A 7,521-nucleotide genomic window follows, 5' to 3' on the forward strand; every position below is an offset into this window, starting at 1 on the left:
CACCACAAACAATGGAGATATCCCAGTCGGCGTGCAAGGATACACGGCAGACAAAAATGGGGAGAGATCGTTAAACCTGACACCCCACCGACGCTCAGAAAGAAACAGGACGGTCGATTTAAGGAGGAAGAAGCGACCCCCCTACTCCGCACTGTTAGCCGGCTCAAAAACATATAGAGCGCAGGACGGCACCGGGCACAAAAGCAAGCTTACAGACACCCCGGAAAATACGGAGAAGAACGAGCCCAGGCGGAGAGGCGTGCAAGAGGGTGGAGCTAATGAGACCAATTTACCGCGCCCTGTACCGGCAATACCTATGGACTCCAAAGACTCCTGTCATACATGCGCAGGAGCGAGAGACGTCAGAACGAAGAAGAGAGCAAGGAAGGGGAGTTATGACGCTCAGGAAGATCGCAACTCCACCCCCCCCAGACTAAGACCTTGGATTACAGCATGCACGCTAGGAGCACAGAGGATAAAAAGGAGGGGAAAGGTGTGATAATTAAAGACAACCACAATTGTGGGATCACCCCCATAGAAAAACAAGCTATTGAACTATCCCAACTGGTCCGGAACACCGGGTGTGATCAGCTTGATGACAGTTGGGCACGAGGGAAGGGGGTTAAGGACGGAAGGAAAGACACTCATGGAAAAAGTGACTGGATAAAGCGTGATTCAATATGTGGCTAAAGGAATGGTGTAAAGGGGAAGGCTTTGGATATATTAGTCACGATGTCAGTAGCTGGTCCAATCAAAAGATGTACAAAAGAGATGGTTTGCATCCATCAAAAAAAGGGACTGAGTTACTCGGCTATAAATTCACAGATTTTCTGGAGGGAAATTTAAACTAAACAGCGGGGACAGGGAGTTAATTGATACGGAACAACCCTGTCCCCGGCAATTTAAAAACTATAGGGCTATCAGTGCATGTAGCACAGATGTGTGTGTGGACAAGAATACCAACCTTGCTACCAATCAAAATGAAGCCTCTAATAGCGAGTGCCATATAAAGTGCACTAACCAAATAGGTGGTAAGACAATAGGGGAACTCAGGCACCACACAGGTTATGTAGAAAGGAAACACAGGGCCACCCACAAAGGACTCAAATGTTTATACACCAATGCACAAAGTATGAACAGCAAACAGGGTGAACTAGAAATTCAGGTTAATGAGGGCAGATACGATATTGTTGCCATTACGGAAACATGGTGGGATGAAACTCACACATGGAACACACAGCTAGAGGGATTTAAATTATTTAAAAGAAACAGACCAAATAAAAGAGGAGGTGGAGTTGCTCTCTATATAAGAAATAACTACATCTTCACAGAAATAGAGTACAACAATGATAAAAACTGTCTTGAATGCATTTGGGTCAATATAAAAGGGGGGGGAAATGACATTGCCATAGGTGTATACTACAGACCACCCAACCAAACAGAGGAAATAGATGAACTTTTTGCTAGTCAGCTAACTAAGGTATGTAGGAAGCACATCACAATAGTAATGGGGGACTTTAACTACCCTGACATCAACTGGGAGACAAACTCCGCACCAAGTGGAAGATCAAACAGGTTCCTGGCAAACCTAGCAGACAACTTTGTCTCCCAAAAAGTAGAGAATGGAACTAGGGGATTAGCCATTTTGGATCTAATTCTCACTAACAGAGATGAAATGATAGACGGTGTTGGAGCCATAGGAACCCTGGGAGGAAGTGATCATGCAATATTAGAATTCAACATTATAGAAGCACAACCAATAGAACACAGTCAAACTAGAGTCTTGGACTTCAAGAGAGCTAATTTCAATAAACTTAGAGAGGGCTTGGGAAGGATTCCATGGATGAGAATCCTCAAGGGGAAAACAACTCAAGAAGCTTGGGAAATTTTGAAAAATGAGATAATAAAAGCACAGTCTAGCACAATACCAACAAAGAGGAAAAATAACAGCTCTCAAAAGAAACCAGCATGGCTGCATAAAGAACTCTCTGACAAATTGAAAGATAAAAAGGACAAGTATAGAAAGTGGAAAGAGGGGAACATAACTAAGTCAGAATATCAGCAAATAGCCCGAGCCTGCAAAGATGAAGTGAAGAAAGCCAAGGCTCAAAATGAACTAAGGCTTGCGACCAAAGTCAAAAATAACAAAAAAAGCTTCTTTCAACATGTAAAAAACAAGAAAAAAGTGAAGGAAATGATTGGTCCATTAGTGGGTGGAAGTGGCAAGAAGGTGACAAGCAACAGGGAGAAAGCAGAACTATTTAACTCATTTTTTGCATCTGTCTTTACACAAAGGGAAAAAACAGACCAACCTATCAAAAATAGTGCCACAAAAAACAAAACAGAAACACAAGTTAAGATAGGCAAGAAAATCGTTAGTGAGCACCTGTCCAGCCTAGATGAGTTCAAATCGCCAGGACCAGACGGATTACACCCCAGAGTTCTCAAGGAACTGGCAGATGTGATATCGGAGCCACTGAACTATATTTTTCAAAGATCCTGGAACACAGGGGAACTACCAGAGGACTGGAAAAGAGCTGATGTAGTTCCCATCCTCAAAAAAGGAAAAAAAATGGATCCAGGAAATTACAGACCTATCAGCCTGACCTCAATACCTGGGAAGATCCTGGAAAAGATAATCAAACAACGAATCAACGAACACCTAGAGGCAAACAAAGTCATTACTAAAAGCCAACATGGGTTTGTCAAAAATAGATCATGCCAGACAAATCTTATTGCATTCTTTGACCAAGTGACAAAATTAGTGGATCAGAGGAATGCTGTGGACATAATTTACTTGGACTTCAGTAAGGCATTTGATAAAGTAGATCACAACCTACTACTTGACAAGATAGAAAAATGTGGGGTAGACAGAACCACCACCAGATGGATCCGTAGCTGGCTGACCGGCCGTACTCAGCGAGTGGTCCTCAATGGAACTGCATCTATATGGAGGGAAGTGTGTAGTGGGGTGCCCCAGGGCTCTGTTCTGGGCCCAGTACTCTTCAACATCTTCATCAACGATTTGGATGAAGGGATAGATGGGGAACTCATCAAATTTGCAGATGACACCAAGCTGGCAGGAATAGCCAACACTCCAGAAGACAGGCTTCAGATACAGAAGGATCTGGACAGACTTGAACACTGGGCACTAACTAACAAAATGAAATTCAATGGTGAAAAAAGCAAGGTTCTACATTTAGGCAAGAAAAACCAAATGCACAAGTACAGCATAGGTGGCACCATGCTCAATAGTAGTAACTGTGAGAGGGACCTCGGAGTCCTAGTAGACAATCACTTAAATATGAGCCAGCAGTGTGCTGCAGCTGCCAAAAAGGCCAACACAGTGCTAGGCTGCATTAACAGAGGGATAGAATCAAGATCACGTGAAGTATTAATACCACTCTTCAATGCCTTGGTAAGGCCACACTTGGAATACTGCATCCAGTTTTGGTCACCACGATGTAAAAAAGATGTTGAGACTCTAGAAAGAGTACAGAGAAGAGCAACAAAGATGATTAGGGGACTGGAGGCTAAAACATATAAGGAACGGTTGCGAGAATTGGGTATGTCTAGTTTAACGAAGAGAAGGACAAGGGGGGACATGATAGCAGTATTCCAATATCTCAGGGGCTGCCATAAAGAAGAGGGAATTAAGCTATTTTCCAAAGCACCTGAAGGCAGGACAAGAAGCAACGGGTGGAAACTAATCAAGGAGAGAAGCAACCTAGAACTAAGGAGAAACTTCCTGACAGTGAGAACAATTAATCAGTGGAACAGCTTGCCTCCAGAAGCAGTAAATGCTCCAACACTGGAAGTTTTTAAGAAGAGACTGGACAGCCATTTGTCCGAAATAGCGTAGGGTTTCCTGCCCGAGCAGGGGGTTGGACTAGATGACCTCCAAGGTCCCTTCCAACTTTACTACTATTACTATTACTATTACCACTCGAACCCAAAAGGGAGAATGAATTGAGGGATAGAGACAATTGGAGAGATAGAGATTTCACATTACCCACCTCAGAATTTAAAGAGGAGAAGGTAGATGAAGATATACACGCAGCTAGGAAGGACAGAAAGAAACGAATCACCGGAGCGCAATTTAATCAATTGGGTCCGGTGACGAGATCGAGGAACCGTGTGCAGACTTTGGCTTGCCTATAAAAAATGACTCTCACCCTGGTGGCCCAGCCCTGATGATGCCGGCAGATGACGGCGAAAGCTTGGCGTTTTTAAATTAAACTTTTATAGTTTTAATCAATACCTTGGTGTTCATTTTATTTTGGATATGAATATTCCCAGGGTTCACATTTTTAACGTTATTAACTATATACATATACATATACATATACATATACATATACATCCTGTATATTCTATTAAAATCCTTAATCTCTACCCAAAACTAGATAGATGAGATGGTTACACAGAGTTTGGGTTTCTGTGGGAGAGGAATAAATATTATCCTAAATCCTAAAGAATTTTCTACAAGAATGTGAATACAGTATATAAGTGTTGCTACAGCTGCCTCTTGTAGTGCCTAGAGGCTATAGAGGCCTGGGTGGGGAAAACAGGGTTCACCTGAACCCCGAGTGACTCTGGATATGTGGAAACACAGGATCTGGGAGTTTAATAACTTTCTGGATGGTGTTGCAACTACCCAGGTGGACCCTGTGCACAGCTTGGAGGTCCTCCTAGATTCACAACTCCTGCTCTAAGAGCAGGTGGCAGTCATGGTTGGGAGAGTCACCATGACATTGTAGCCAAACTGCGGGAAGAAAGACATAAATTGTATGGAGTAAAGAAGACTTGGTGGCAAGGACAAGCATGCATCTGGACTCTAATGGTGGACGGCGCCATGGCAAACCCAAGAAAATGGTTGAGGAGGACATAAAATGTGTGGCAACTCCACAAACTGAAGATTTCCATTCCTGAGATCATAATACAGTTGCGGAAGGTAGCTTATCATTCTGAGAAAAGAAGCTGCTGCTTTACGGAGTGGCCAAAAAGAGCAATACAAGCAGCTCTGTGCACTCCAGAGAACTGCACGAAAAACATATTTAATACCATTTGTGCTAATGTTTGGACTGTATTTGCATTTTCTTAGATTTCATTGTTTTAAAACCTCTGTGTCATCAACTCCAAAACGAATGCTGAAAACTGTTAATGCACTAATACAGTACAGTAAAACACTTTTTATAAAATGCTATAGCTGTTCAGAATGTCTATGTTTCTCTGTAAGTCATTGCATTGTTATCTACTAAGAGCTTTCAATATTTACCAATATCCTTTATGGAGTGCATTCTAAGCAATCTGTTCTTGCATCTTGGATCTGTCTCCTGCTGCCTCCATCCATCCTAATTCTCAGAATGATAAAAGCATAAACTAATGCTTGGGAGGGATGTTTTGGAGCAAATATATGGAAATATCCTTGAAAATGTTATTTCCTGCTAAGCTTGAAGTTGCCCTGATGGCCATAATGGGTGCTAAACCATTTAAAATCATTGGGGAGTTAGATCTTTTTTTGGGGGGGGGGGTTCTTTAAAGTTCTAAAGTAAAGTTATAACTAGTAGCCAACATGGGTTTGTCAAAAATTGATCATTGCAAACAAATCTTATTGCATTCTTTGACAAAGTGACTAAATTGGTGGATCAGTGAAATGTGTGGATATAGTATATTCGGATTTGAGTAATGCATTTGACAAAGTAGATCACAGCCTACTTCTTGGTAAGCTAGAAAAATGTGGGATAGAAGCATCACCACCAGATGGATTTGTAACTGGCTAATAAATCACACTCAACAGGTAGTCCTTAATGCAGTGGTTCTCAACCTTTTTAATGCCACGACCTCCAACCGGTCGTAAGTCGAGGACTACTCAACCGGTCGTCAGTCGAGGACTACTCAACTGGTGCAGCACCGTTTGCAGAATGGGACTTTTGGCGGGCTCAGCAGGGCAGAGACAGCTTGGACAATTCCTATTGGCTTTGGAACGCCAATAGAATTAGACTCTCTTCAAGAGAGTCTATTCTATTGGCTTTCAAAAGCCAATAGAATAAAAGGGAGTAGCACAGCTAAGGAAAAGGGGGGAAAAAATGGCGGATTGCGTTGTTTGGTGACCCCCGTGAAATGGTCATTCGACCCCAAATGGGATCCCGACCCACAGGTTGAGAACCACTGCCTTAATGGTACTACATCTGCATGGAGGGAAGTAAGCACTGGAGTACCACAAGGTTCCATCTTAGGCCCAATATTCTTCCATATCTTCATAAACGACTTAGATGAGGGAACTCATCCAATCTGCAGATGATATTAAGTTGGCAGTAATCACAGAAGATAGGCTCAGGATCCAAATAGATCTTGACAGACAAACACTGGGACCTATCCAACAAAATGAAATTTAACGTGGAGAAAAGCAAGGTTTTACACTTAGACAGGAAAAACCAAAGGTACAAGTATAGATTAGGTGAAATCTAACTTTTAGAGGGACAGTGTGTGGCAACAGCCAAGAAAGCTAATGCAGTCCTTAGTTGCATAAACAGAGGGATAAAGTCAAGATCAGATGAAGTATCAGTACTGCTTTATAAAACCTTAATAAGGCCACACCTGGAATACTGCATCCCCTTTTGGTCAGCACATTACAAAAAAAAGATGTTAAGACTTTGGAAAGAGTGTAGAGACTAGCAACAAAAATAATTAAAAGCCTGGAGACTAAAACTTATGAAGAATGGTTGCAGGAATTGGGTATGGCTAGTCTAAAGAAAAGAAGGACTAAGTGTTTCAGTATTTGAGGGACTACCACAAAGAAGAGGGGATCAACTTGTTTTTCAAAGTACCGGAGGGCAAGATAAAAAAAACAACAACAGTGCATGGAAATTAATCAAGGAGAGAAGCAACCTAGAACTAAGGAGAAATTTCCTAACAGTGAGGACAATTAACCAGTGAAACAGCTTCAGAAGTTGTGGCCGCTCCATCACTAAAGACTTTTAAGAAGAGATTATCCAGCCACTTGTCTGAAATGCTATAGAGTCTCCTGCTTGAGCAGGGTTGGACTAAAAGACCTCCGAGATCCCTTCCAACTCTGTTATTCTATACTGTATAGACCATTGTTTCAGAGATATATCCTTACTAGATTCCCTTTTCAATAATTTTCTATTAGGGGTTTTATTATACAAGAAAAATTATATAACTATTAAATAAAGATCTGTATTAAAGAAAATTTATTTAACTTGGCAGAAGTGACACCTTAGCAAAATCCTCAATGCCATAAACAATGATGAAGCTTCTAAAGTCCTGTTTTCCATGGCATTGTTGGAGATACATTCGTAGATGTATCTACCTTGAAAATTGTCTATGGTGGACTCTGTAGTAGCACAGTCAAACATTCACACCTGAAAAGTTTTATTTTGTATGAGATAAACTTTAGATATATATGTATATATATATAATTTTATTGTCATAAAGATTTTGCAAAGAAAAGTCAAAATTTCCATTTCAAGGGAATCATGTATCCTGAATTTTGGACTC

Source organism: Crotalus tigris, unplaced genomic scaffold, assembly GCF_016545835.1.
Source record: "Crotalus tigris isolate CLP2741 ecotype Arizona unplaced genomic scaffold, ASM1654583v1 scf7180000021113.187851, whole genome shotgun sequence".
NCBI classification, from domain to species: Eukaryota; Metazoa; Chordata; class Lepidosauria; order Squamata; family Viperidae; genus Crotalus; species Crotalus tigris.